The sequence below is a fragment of the Leptopilina boulardi genome, unplaced genomic scaffold (genome assembly GCF_019393585.1).
Source record: "Leptopilina boulardi isolate dan_hultmark-lab unplaced genomic scaffold, ZJU_Lbou_2.1 LbouV2_144, whole genome shotgun sequence".
NCBI classification, from domain to species: Eukaryota; Metazoa; Arthropoda; class Insecta; order Hymenoptera; family Figitidae; genus Leptopilina; species Leptopilina boulardi.
Genome location: NW_026137690.1, coordinates 2074217 through 2088842, shown reverse-complemented (window position 1 = coordinate 2088842; position 14626 = coordinate 2074217). Strand labels below are relative to the sequence as shown.

The following is a 14626-nucleotide window of genomic DNA, read 5'->3' as shown; positions in this document are numbered from 1 at the left end:
AACAGGACATCCATAGGATATCCACAGGATATCCCTAAGACATCCACGAAATATCTATTGGATATTATAGCGCAGGATATCCATGGGATATCCTCAGGATGTCCGTGGGATATTCTTAGGATATTTACGGGATATGTAATATCTCAACATATATTTTTAAAGGTTAAAATTGCCCTCATAACAAAAGGATATCCCTAGGATATCCATAGGATATCCATATCAATGGTCGATATCCTAGAATGGTCCTCTGGGATATCCAAAACGCCGGTCTGTGGGACATCAACAGGACATCAACAGGACATCCACAGGATATCCCTAAGACATCCACAAAATATCTATTGTATATTATATCGCAGGATATCCATGGGATATCCTTAGGATGTCCGTGGAATATTCTTAGGATATTCACGGGTTATTTAATATCTCAACATATATTTTTAAAGGTTAAAATTGCCCTCATAACAAAAGGATATCCCTAGGATATCCATAGGATATCTATATCAATGGTCGGTATCCTAGAATGGTCCCCTAGGATTACCAAAACGCCGGTCTGTAAGACATCAACAGGACATCCATAGGATATCCACAGGATATCCCTAAGACATCCACAAAATATCTATTGTATATTATATCGCAGGATATCCATGGTATATCCTCAAGATATCCGTGGGATATCCTGACGATATCTATGGGATATTTGGAGGACATTTATGAAATTCTATAGAGATATCCAGAAGATATCCTGTGGATATCCTCAGATATCCATGGGGTATCCAAAGGATATCCAAACCGCCGATTTTTTTTGATATCCTTCATAGATTCTTTTAATATCCATAGGACCTCCCTAGGATATCTGCGGGATATTATCAATATATCCCAAGATATCTTGTGTTATTAGGGATATTATATTTGTGATAAGTTAATTTGTAAACTAATTTTGTTTTATGTAAATTAAATTGAATTCAATGTTAATTTATTTATATTTGATATAATACTTAATAAATTAAAGTGAATAATAAAATAATTAAATAATTAATTGCATAATTATATAATTATTTTATAAAGATTTTTATTTTTACTAAACTGTTTTTTTTTTATATATTATAAAAACTTTGGTTTTAAAATAAACATATATTTTTATATTTATTTTTTTTTTTGATTTTTTAAAATAATAATTTGCAATATTATATTATAAGAAGGTATGAAAATTTTTGGTGTTTTCGATTTTAAATAATAAAATATTAATTAGTTAGTTGACTAATTTAATTAATATTTAATTTGTCTAGGGTTATTAAAAATTTCAGACACTTTTTCCTATAAGTATACCAAAAAAAAAAAAGTATTATCTGTAATGAAACTTATCTCTCTGTTACAGTTAAAGTTTTCTTTTCGTATAAAATAAATTACAAAACAACCAATACTTGGCCAGTACTCGGCCAGTACTGAACCAGTACTAAACCAGTAGTGATTAGCAATACTGGTGCCAACTCTGGTAGCCAATACTGGTAAAATGTTATCATCCCAAAGTTACGCCAACTCTGCCACCAATACTGGCTGCCAGTACTGCGCCAGTACTGCGCCATTAGTAAATTTTTCATTGGGTATTAGATATTAAAAGTATTTATATATTTATAAAATTTATCAATAAATATTAAAAATATAAACATATATATATATATATATATATATATATATATGCATATTCATGACTTGAATTTATAATCTTAAATGACTGACAAGTGCACACGCAAGTATAAAAAAAAAAAAGAAAAATTCCCTTTTTTTTCTTTTAATAACAAACTTGTTATAAGCGCGTGCAAAATTTTTTTGAAGCAAAAAAATTTTCTTTTTCTCTAAATATTTTTAGATGAATCATCAGGAAAGTTTGTTCTACTACTACTACTACTATTACTACAAAAATATTGCGTTGTAGAAGTTGCATTTAAAATTGAGAGATGAAAAATATGCGCGTCACGTGCGAGACAAGGTTGACCGAGTCCTGTCTTGGACAAGGCGCAATCCTCATTCATAGTTTGCTTCCCAGCTGACGTTTCGACTCGCCAATAAATATTGTAATAACACACACACACACACACGAATGTCTGACGCATTAGCTTATTGTATTTTGCATTCAAACGTAATTTATCCCGATTTTGAAATCGATCCAATGCTTCTGTTCTATTCTTTCATATTTATCATTTCTATGTATGTATGTTAATTTTTTTTTCTATTTCGAAAAACTGTTGACATTATATATATAAATATTACAAATCTAAACCATCAAAGCTTCTTTGATTTCTTACAATTTTCTGCGCGATTATTATTATATACGACTTTTTTTTATTGATACGTTTCCTATGATCCGCTTTTCTGCATCTTAGTAAACCGCATCATTATTATTATTATTATTATTATTATTATTATTATTATTATTATTATCATTATATATATATATATATATATATATATATATATATAAACCAGATAATATAAATTACGTATACCTTCTTCTCAGAATAGATTTTATATATCATCAGGTTTTACATTATTTAACCAGAATTTATATTTATGTCCAATTAAACGAGTTCTTTTGAGAATTTTTATCAATCTTTCGCAAAATCCAATAAATCATATTATTTTTTATTTTTTTTAAAGAAATTCTATGTAATTCTAATTTTTGCTAAAGTTATATGATATCCAATAATAATTTTTATAAGTTATTAAAGTATTTTTAAATTGAAAATGTAAATTATATTACACTGTCAACTGGAATTATTATGGTATGAAAATCGCAATTTTTTTTTTTTGTTCTATTAACCCTTAACTAGCACAAATCGAAGGTAAATGGCACAAAGGGTCTGCTTGACCCGACGTATTCAAAATACAGCTGGTATTGAATATTTTTTTTTTATATCGTTATTTTCCTGTTTTACAGACAGTCGGTAATGTAGATTTCTATGTCGGTAATTTTTGGTCTCATCATTTTTCTTTATTACCGACATAGAAATCTACATTACCGACTGATGGTAAAACAGAACAATGATAGTTTAAACAATTGCCAAATATAGAAATCTACATTATCGAATAATGGTATAACAGAAAAAAATGACGATATAAAAAATTACCAACATAGAAATCTACATTACCGACTGATGATAAAACAGAACAATGTTAGTATAAACAATTACCAAACATAGAAATCTACATTACCGAATGATGGTATAACAGAAAAAAATGACGATATAAAAAATTACCAACATAGAAATCTACATTACCTTAAATAATAATTTGTAAATTTTTTTTTTTCTTCAAATTTTCATTAGTTTTACAAAGGGATTAATTTATTTTAAGTTAGTTGGAAAAAAATTGTGAAAAATAAAAAACAAAAAAAATTGCGCGTGTTTTTGCTTAAAAATTCATGAATTATTTAAATTGTAATATTATCACTTAAAAAATTTAAGGTTAAAATTAAAAATTTATAATTTATTATTGTTTAAAGCTAATTGTATTCTTTTGTATCGAATTAGTTGTTTAAAAAAAAAACATAAAAAATTACTAATATGTCAAACTAATATATATTAAAATATAAACAAGTTGTAAATTCAGATGTTCATTACATGAAAATTTTGCTTCCTCGTGGAGAAAGCAAAGTTTTATTGCTAAAATGTGAATTTCTGATTTTTTAACTTTCATTAATTCTTTAAATTTACCTCAAATGTATACTTTATATATATCGATCGAATCGTCTTGACATAAGGAATACGATTTTATTATATATAACCTTAAAATTTTCCATTTAAATATTTTTTCGATTAAAAAAAAATTTTTGGAAAAAAGACGATAAAAATTTTTGTTTGAGGTATTTTTAAAAATCCTTTGGTCAGATTTGAGATATTAATATGATAAATGAACCTACTAAATTTTATCTAAATCCATTAAAACCTGTTAAAGTTATCTTTTAAACAAAAATGGGATCCACACACACACACACATACACACACACATACATACATCCGGACAATTGATCAGGATCTCATATAACATGTTTCTACAAAGAAAAAAATTTGTTTCCGCCACTTTGAAAAGTTTTATAAACGAAAGGACTACAAAGATTCCTCCACGAGGAAGCAAAAATAGTCAAAAAGTTTCGAACAAATAAAAAAAAGTGGCAAACAAAAAATGTATAGCGAACTTTTTTATTGGTCCAGCGGATGCTGAGCTACACTCAAAAATATTTTGGAAAAATTTTCAAAAAACTAAATTCGCTAGATAATTGTTCGGGAATACCGCTATAGTGATTAGAAGAAAGTTCTGAACAAAAAATGTATGGCGCACTTTTTGATTGGTCCAGCGGATGCTGAGCTACACTCAAAAATATTTTGGAAAAATTTTCAAAAAATTCAATTCGCTAGATAATCGTTCGGGAATGCCGCCATAGTGATTAGAAGAAAGTTCTGAACAAAAAATATATGGCGCACTTTTTGATTGGTCCAGCGGATGCTGAGCTACACTCAAAAATATTTTGGAAAAATTTTCAAAAAATTCAATTCGCTAGATAATCGTTCGGAAATGCCGCCATAGTGATTAGAAGAAAGTTCTGAACAATAAATATATGGCGCACTTTTTGATTGGTCCAGCGAATGCTGAGCTACACTCAAAAATATTTTGGAAAAATTTTCGAAAAACTTAATTCGCGAGATAATCGTTCGGGAATGCCGCCATAGTGATTAGAAGAAAGTTCTGAACAAAAAATATATGGCGCACTTTTTGATTGGTCCAGCGGATGCTGAGCTACACTCAAAAATATTTTGGAAAAATTTTCGAAAAACTTAATTCGCGAGATAATCGTTCGGGAATGCCGCCATAGTGATTAGAAGAAAGTTCTGAACAAAAAATATATGGCGCACTTTTTGATTGGTCCAGCGGATGCTGAGCTACACTCAAAAATATTTTGGAAAAATTTTCGAAAAACTTAATTCGCGAGATAATCGTTCGGGAATGCCGCCATAGTGATTAGAAGAAAGTTCTGAACAAAAAATGTATGGCGCACTTTTTGATTGGTCCAGCGGATGCTGAGCTACACTCAAAAATATTTTGGAACAATTTTCAAAAAATTCAATTCGCTAGATAATCGTTCGGGAATACCGCTATAGTGATTAGAAGAAATTTCTGAACAAAAAATGTATGGCGCACTTTTTGATTGGTCCAGCGAATGCTGAGCTACACTCAAAAATATTTTGGAAAAATTTTCGAAAAACTTAATTCGCGAGATAATCGTTCGGGAATGCCGCCATAGTGATTAGAAACAAGTTCTGAACAAAAAATGTATGGCGCACTTTTTGATTGGTCCAGCGGATGCTGTGCTACACTCAAAAATATTTTGGAACAATTTTCAAAAAACTTAATTCGCGAGATAATCGTTCGGGAATGCCGCCATAGTGATTAGAAGAAAGTTCTGAACAAAAAATGTATGGCGCACTTTTTGATTGGTCCAGCGGATGCTGAGCTACACTCAAAAATATTTTGGAAAAATTTTCAAAAAATTAAATTCGCTAGATAATTGTTCGGGAATGCCGCCATAGTGATTAGAAGAAAGTTCTGAACAACAAATGTGTGACGCACTTTTTGATTGGTCCAGCGGATGCTGAGCTAAACTAGAAAACAAATTCGGAAAAATTTTCGAAAAACTTAATTCGCGAGATAATCGTTCGGGAATAACGCAAAAAAAATTTTTTGGAAAAGAGACGATAAAAATTTTTTTTTTAGGTATTTTTAAAAATCCTTTGGTCAGATTTGAGATATTAATATGATAAATGAGCCTACTAAATTTTATCTAAATCCATTAAAACCTGTTAAAGGTATCTTCTAAACAAAATAGGGATCCACACACACACACACACACATACATACATCCGGACAATTGATCAGGATCTCATATAACATGTTTCTATAAAGAAAAAAATTTGTTTCCGCCACATTTGAAAAGTTTTATAAACGAAAGGACTACAAAGCTTTCCCACGAGGAAGCAAAAATAAAAAATAAGTTTCATAAAGAATTAATTTTTAATAATTTTTTTTTTTTTTGTTATTAATATTATCTCAGATTTTCACCTAAGAAATCTTTTTAATCATTTAAATAAATTTAAAGATAAAGAATTAATTTTTAATAATTTTTTTTTTATTTATATTATACAGTTTAACCTGTAGTTGGGTTATAACGGTGTGGAGTTTAAATATATTTAGTATTGAAACCGCCCCAAAAAAATACCCTACTAAAAATTATCAAAGTTCAGTACTGGCGTAGTACTGGGCCAGTATGTTTTGGGAATAGATAAAAATCTATAAAAAAAATAACCAAAAAAAAATCTAAATAATTTTTAAAATCTTGAAATATTATTATTATTTTAATTGTTATTATTATATTATTTTTATTATTATTATTATTATTATTATTATTATTATTATTATTATTATTATTACTATAATAGAAATTTCATTACAATTACTGAATTTTTTTTTTAGGTTAGGAATGATTGTTTTCTAAAAATTTCAAATTGTCACACTTTAGGCTAATTTAATTAAAACTTTTTTTTACTTTAAGACTTTTGGGAAATCTGTATACAGATATTTTGGTTTCCGCATGCCAAGGTTATGTAAGGTTGGTAAAAAAAAAAATATAAATATAAAAGCTGACAAACTACTACCAGCCTCGGCCGTCTAAAAAAAAATTAAAATTTTATAAAATTTAAACATTGCACTTGATAGTTCTTGAAAAAGTTTTTTTTTCTTAAGAAAATATACACATAAAATATTGTCACTAAATGCAAAATTATTTAATAATTTTCTGGTAAAGGCCAACGCACAATAGGTTCGCGAACGTGAAATTCGTTCGCGAACGCCGTTCCCGAACGAATCGAACATAACCTCAATTAATGGAAAAATGCATTAAATAAGGTTATGTTCGATTCGTTCAGGAACGGCGTTCGCGAACGAATTTTACGTTCGCGAACCTATTGTGCTTAAGCCTTATAAAATATTCATTGTCAGCTGACATTTCTAAGCAATCAAGTCTCGGAAGCAAAAGCCGAAAAGCAGAGTTGGGAAGTTTAGAAATTTTATCCAACAATATAAGGCTACTTCCACAATAGCGAAATCGCATCGACGATGTTTTTTTTTTTTAGAATGAAACGATCCATTGCCAACTGTCGACAAAAAAAAATAATTTATTTCACATGTTCAACTATTCATATAAAATTGTTAATATTATTGAATTGGTAAAAAAAATTTGTTTTGTGAAAAAAATAAAAAAAAATTTCTATCCTCCCAGGTAAAAGTTTTTTTTTTTTAAATTTTAATAATATTAACAAAACTGTTAGGAATAGTGGAACACGTGAAATAAATATTTTGTCGACAGTTGGCAATGGATCGTCTAATCCTTCAAAAAAAAATGGTCGATGCGATTTATCTACTGTGGAAGCAGCCTTATTGCTGGACAATATTTCTATCCTACCCAACCCTGCTTTTGGATTCTTGCTTCCCAGATCTGATTGCTTGGAAATCAGCTGACAATGAGTATTCTTGCCACTAGAACATATCGGATAAATTTTGTTTCTATTACAAAATAGTTATTTTTTGAATGTTATTTTTTAGAATAATTTTACAAAATAGATATTCTTGCCACTAGAAAATATCGGATTAACGTATTTTTTTCTGTTTCCAGTAATTTTTACTATTTTTATTTTTAAATTAATTTTACAAAAAAAGGAATTCTTGCCACTAGATCATATCGGATTAATTACATAATAATAATTATTATTGTTATTTTTGAAATAATTTTACAAAATTATTCACAAATTTCTAGCAAAGTTTGTGACAAAAAATAGAAGAAAAAAAAAATTGACGCGCTTCAATAAAACATAATTATAAAAAATAAAAATTTGTGGTATCATTGACCCTTCCATTGATTTTTCTCTTATCGTATATATATATATATATATTTTATATACATAAATAAGAAATGAGTGTGCATGATCCCAAAACCGGTTTATCATCACAAATAACAATTTTCTATGATGTTATATAGTAGATGATTCTTCCTCTTTTCTATAAGCATGTATTGGTGGATTTTTTTTTCTCCACCATTTTCTCCCTATATCTCTGAATAGACATACAAAGCACAAGCATATAGAAAACGATTCCTATAGACCGGTTTTATAAAGGTCGAGATACGTTCGATGCCATAACTAATACCAATCGATCGGTTCGTTATCTTACAACACTCGACAATAATATATATATATATATATATGGTAAAAATTCTCTATGTATATAATATTTGTATGTATATATATATATGCAAATATTATACATAGAGAATTTTTACTTTCTTTAAAGCATCATAAACAAAATGTTACGTGGCATTTGACAAAAAAAAAAAAATTCATGTTTTGAGCTCGAGGTCAAAACTATGACTATTTTATATCTGATATTTGACATAACCTCAAAAAACCTCAAAATTCGTTCTCAGAATTTTACGAAAATTCGCATCTATGATTGCCTTATATTTTTGAGGTTGCTGAAACCGAATTTAATGTCAGTTTAACCCCATAACGTCACGTATTTGACATAACCTCAAAAAACCTCAAAATTCGTTCTCAGAATTTTACAAAAAATTTGCATCTATGATTGTCTTATATTTTTAAAGTCGCTAAAACCGAATTTTAAGTCAGTTTAATCCCATAATGTCAGGTATTTGATATAACCTCAAAAAACCTCAAAATTTGTTCTCAAAATTTTAAAATCAAGAAAAATTCAGATCCAATCAGTCTTACTGTGACTATTTTATGTTTTTGGAGTCGCTAAAGCCGAATTTAAAGTCAATTTAACCCCATCACGTCAGGCCTTTGAGATAACATTGAAAAAAATAAAATTTTCCGATTATATCAAGGTTATATCAAAGGCCTGACGTGATGGGGTTAAATAGACTTTAAATTCGACTTCAGCGTCTCCAAAAACATAAAGTAGTCACAGTAAGACTTATTAAGATCCAAATTTTTCTTGATTTAAAAATTTTTTTCAACTAATTTAAAATTTTTTTTTGAGGTTATGTCAAATATCTGACGTAATGGGATTAAACTGACTTTAGATTTAGTTTCAGCGACTCCAAAAACATAAGGCAATCATAGATTCGAATTTTTTTAAAATTCTGATGACTAACAAATGAAAATTTGTTTCTACGTCATAAATTGTAAAATCTATCAAATTTTCGAAAATTTTTTAAAATGAAAATTGTAACTAATAATTTTTTTTTTTCATGGTAAATTCATGCGCAACAAATATAGTTATTGGCATATATAAAACATAAAGAAGAAACTCGTCACACAAACACCAGCATTATCCAATATACATGGATGTAAGAAAAAGGCAAAAGAGAAAAAAGAGGGTATGACAACTGAAAAGAAAAGTTTTAAGTGAAAAGATATTCCAACAAATGTGTTCCTTAATCTTCTATTTTGAATTCCGAGGGTGTTTTGAAAATCTGAATCAGGTATGTATATTTTAAAGTGAAATAGAATGCATTCATGCAAAAGTTGAAAGATGCTACGTTTTATATATATATATATATATATATATATATATATATATATATATATATATGTGGCGTTGCCAGGGCAATTCTTTCTTCTCATTGCGCCGTTGCTTTAAAGAGCGGACAAAAGAACAAGAGCATAAAGAAGAAGAAAAAAATTTATTAGAATAGATGAGCAAATAAAGAAACTATTTCATTTTTTGACAAGCTTATTAAATTCACCACAAGAAAGAAATGTTATAAATATATAGGTGTAACATATTAAAATCAATTATTTTTTGATTTTTTCTACGCAGATTTTTAAATTTTCCCAAAACATACTCTATTAAAAATTGACAACTGGTGCAGTACTGGCCCAGTAATTATACCAGTACTGCGCCAGTACTGAACTTTGATAATTTTTTTTAATCCGATATTTTCTAGTGGCAAGAATATCTATTTTGTAAAATTATTCTAAAAAATAACATTCAAAAAATAACTATTTTGTAATAGAAACAAAATTTATCCGATATGTTCTAGTGGCAAGAATACTCATTGTCAGCTGATTTCCAAGCAATCAGGTCTGGGAAGCAAGAATCCAAAAGCAGGGTTGGATAGGATAGAAATATTGTCCAGCAATAAGGCTGCTTCCACAGTAGATAAATCGCATCGACCATTTTTTTTTTGAAGGATTAGACGATCCATTGCCAACTGTCGACAAAATATTTATTTCACGTGTTCCACTATTCCTAACAGTTTTGTTAATATTATTAAAATTTAAAAAAAAAAAACTTTTACCTGGGAGGATAGAAATTTTTTTTTATTTTTTTCACAAAACAAATTTTTTTTACCAATTCAATAATATTAACAATTTTATATGAATAGTTGAACATGTGAAATAAATTATTTTTTTTTTTTGTCGACAGTTGGCAATGGATCGTTTCATTCTAAAAAAAAAAAACATCGTCGATGCGATTTCGCTATTGTGGAAGTAGCCTTATATTGTTGGATAAAATTTTTAAACTTCCCAACTCTGCTTTTCGGCTTTTGCTTCCCAGACTTGATTGCTTAGAAATGTCAGCTGACAATGAATATTTTTTACCAGAAAATTATTAAATAATTTTGCATTTAGTGACAATATTTTATGTGTATATTTTCTTAAGAAAAAAAAAACTTTTTCAAGAATTATCAAGTGCAATGTTTAAATTTTATTAAATTTTAATTTTTTTTTAGACGGCCGGGGCTGATAGTAGTTTGTAAGCTTTAAAATTTTTTTTTTTTTTTACCAACCTCACATAACCTTGGTATGCGGAAACCAAAATATCAGTATACAGATTTCCCAAAAGTCTCAAAGTAAAAAAAAAGTGTTAATTAAATTAGCCTAAAGTGTGACAATTTGAAACTTTTAGAAAACAATCATTCCTAACCTAAAAAAAATTCAGTAATTGTAATGAAATTTCTATTATAGTAATAATAATAATAATAATAATAATAATAATAATAATAATAATAATAATAACAGTAATAATAATAATAATAATAACAATAATAATAATAATAATAATAATAATAATAATAATAATAATAATATAGTAATAACAATTAAAATAATAATATTTCAACATTTTAAAAATTATTTAGATTTTTTTTTTGGTTATTTTTTTTATAGATGTTTAAATTTTCCCAAAACATACTCTATCAAAAATTGACAACTGGTGCAGTAATATAGTAAAAAATACGATTCACTCCATAAATTAGTAGTTTTTTACCAGTTTTTTTAAACTAAAAATTAGTCATAACTGTTACTATAATTCAATTGGTAAACGAATACGTAGTAGAAAACTACTAATTCAGATTTAGAGAACATTTACCTCAACTGACCCTATTTCTAAATTAATTGTAAGAAAAAATTTTTTTAGTATTCTAAACTAAATTAAAACAAAATTAAATTCTACACTGTCAAACCCTGCAAAAAAATTGATTTAATAGTTATTAAATTTACCTACTTTATTTAATAACACAGGCACAAAAAAAACACAACCCCATATTCTTATGTTTTTGGGGTCGCTGAAATCGAATATGACCATGAAAACTTTTTTTTGCCGACCCATTTTCCCGCAACCACCCCCTTCCACCTACTCACGGGGGGTTAGAGTTTCAAAATGAAAAAAAAAAATCGAGTAGCGTGTCTATTCCAATGTTTTTTGGGTCGCTTAATCCGTAAAACACCACTAAAAACAAATCCTTCCTTCCCTTAACCCCGTACAACACTCTGGGAGGGGGTTAAAATTTTTAATTTCACAAAAAGTCAAGTTCGGTTTCTAATCCTACGTTTTATGGGGCGCTGAAACCGAAAAACGTCACCAAAAACAAGTACCTTCCTACCTTAACCCCCTACAACCCCCTGAAAAGGGGTTGGAATTTTAATTTTTACAAAAAGTCGAGTACGGTGTCTAATCCTACGTTTTTTAGGGCGCTAAACCGAAAAACGTCACCAAAAACGAATCCTTTCCTCCCTTAACCCCCTGAGAAGGGGTTGGAATTTCAATTTTTACAAAAAAGTCGAGTACGGTATCAAATCCTATGTTTTTTTGGTCGCTGAAATCAAAAAACACCACCAAAAACAAATTCTTTACCCCCTTAAGCCCCTACAACCCTCTGGGAGGGGGTAAAAATTTTAAATTTTACAAAAAGTCAAGTTCGGTTTCTAATCCTATGTTTTATGGGGCGCTGAAACCGAAAAACGTCACTAAAAACAAGTACCTTCCTCCCTTAACCCCCTACAACCCCCTGAAAAGGGGTTGGAATTTCAATTTTTACAAAAAGTCTAGTACGCTATCAATTCCTATGTTTTTTGGGTCGCTGAAACCAAAAAACATCATCAAAAATAAAGTTTTCTAGAAAGTTACCTATGTTTAGACAAATACGCACCTACAAAGTCTTATGGAAATTTATTTTTCTTCACTTAGCACCGTGAAAAATGAAATTCCAACTCCCTCCCAAGGGTTGTAGGGGGTTAAGAAGGTAAAGAATTTGTTTTTGGTGGTGTTTTTTGATTTCAGCGACCAAAAAAACATAGGAATTGATACCGTACAAAAAAAAAAAAATTTTTCATAGTCATATTCGATTTCAGCGACCCCAAAAACATAGAAATATAGGGTTGTGTTTTTTTGGGGACTGACTTTTTTTTTTGTCTGTGCCTGTGTAATTATTAATTAAATTTCTGTATAGGTTTTAACAGTGTCGACTTTAATTTTGGATAATTTAAAAAAAAAAAAAATTCTGTTTACTTTAAATTAATTCAGAATTTAATATTGTACAATTTAACGTATAAAGTGTGTTTTAACGGTGTATAGAGTTTAAATATGAAGTATTACAAACCGCCCCCATTTTTTTTGTTCACTCTCTGCATATTTATATCAGAGAATATAAAAAAAAATAAAAATAGCATAATTAAAAATAAAAGCGAGTCGAATTTAAGAATTCATTTATACACGCTAAATAAAGATATATACGATAATGATCAAATGAGAATTCAACAATTAAGTATATGTAAGTTTAAATATGAGTAAAGTAACTGAAAAAGGATAAAAGTATATATATATATATACAATATGCGAGTACGTATGCATTCCCTCGAGGTCGCACGTACGTCCGTATAATTATCGTAATCTGTGTATCCGTAATACGGATAATGACTGTGTAACGCATTATATTATATATGTACATACTTGTATGCACATTGTGCACATGGAAGACGCTATCAAGTAGCCGTAGAGCGTCGACCGCAAAATCTCCTTCGTCCTTGCGCACGGATCTTTACCTCACTCGTGATTTTTTTTTTCTTCCATTTTTTTCTATATATATATATATATATATACGTTTACAAATCAAAAAAAAAATATTTTTTTTCTAAAATATTACCAATTATTTTCTATTTTGGAAATTCTACATCCAGAGAAATGATTTATTTGAATTAAATAAAATATATTTAAGTTAAATAAACGTATATTTGTCTCAGAGCCTATACTAACTTATTTAATTGGGGTAAATAAAAATTTTATTTGTCAAAAATAAATTTTTCTTTGGCTCAAAATAAATTTTTTATTTCAATGAAATGAAATATATTTGCAACAAATAAATGAGTTAGTAGGCTCGGAGACAAATATACCATTTCTCTCTGAGTGTATCTGAAATTTCATCACTCTCAGATGATATATAAATAATAGAAAATAAATGGTGAACCTGCTCTAGTAAAAAATTTACTGACTCTCTATCAAAAATTAACTCCTGGAGTAGTACAGCGCCAGTACTATACCAAAAGTGGGGCAATATTGGTACAAGTATACAGCGCCATTAGTGAATACTGGTAATTTTTGGTACTCTCTATAAATCTGAATTAGTAAAAATGTTTACTAATTTGAATTAGTGACTCACTTTTTGCTTCTGAATTAGTAAAATTTTACTAATTATTAGTAAAAGTTACTAATAATTAGTAAAATTTTACTAATTCAGAAGCAAAAAGTGAGTAACTAATTCAAATTAGTAAACATTTTTACTAATTCAGATTTAGAGAGTAGGGATTTATTGTTAAAAAATTACTAGATCAGAGTGCGGTAGTTGACGAAAATTATAACAATGGAAACCAACCTATATATATATAGATTTTAATAACATGGAATTTAGATTTTATTGCTTTTTTAAATACGAAATGAACTTTATATATAATTAAAAATTTAATTAATAGAAGTAAAATTTTTATTTTTGAACCTATTAAAATCAGAATTTTTTTTTATCTCCTTTGTTTGGTACTAATCTTGCACTATTAGTGCTTGTATATATATAAGGAGGAGACTGGTCCATTGGGGAATCAATGTTCATTGTGTTGTAGGTTCTTACTGAGGTCCACTTCTTTATCGCGGAATGGCATGTACCTGCCCTCTTAAGTACGCACCAAAGCAAAGAGTATTTTCTCTCTCTCTCTCTCTCTCTCTCTCTCTCTTGCCGACGACTGCAAATTCTGCTCACGTATATTGATGTATATAGTGTCTATATATA

General features: G+C 28.5%; 1 protein-coding gene across 3 annotated transcripts in view; it reads right to left on the bottom strand.

Moving 5' to 3' along the window:
- LOC127291603 (serine/threonine-protein kinase S6KL) overlaps positions 1-14626 on the bottom strand; it is a 79504-nt gene that overhangs the window by 23993 nt on the left and 40885 nt on the right. The window lies entirely within an intron of this gene.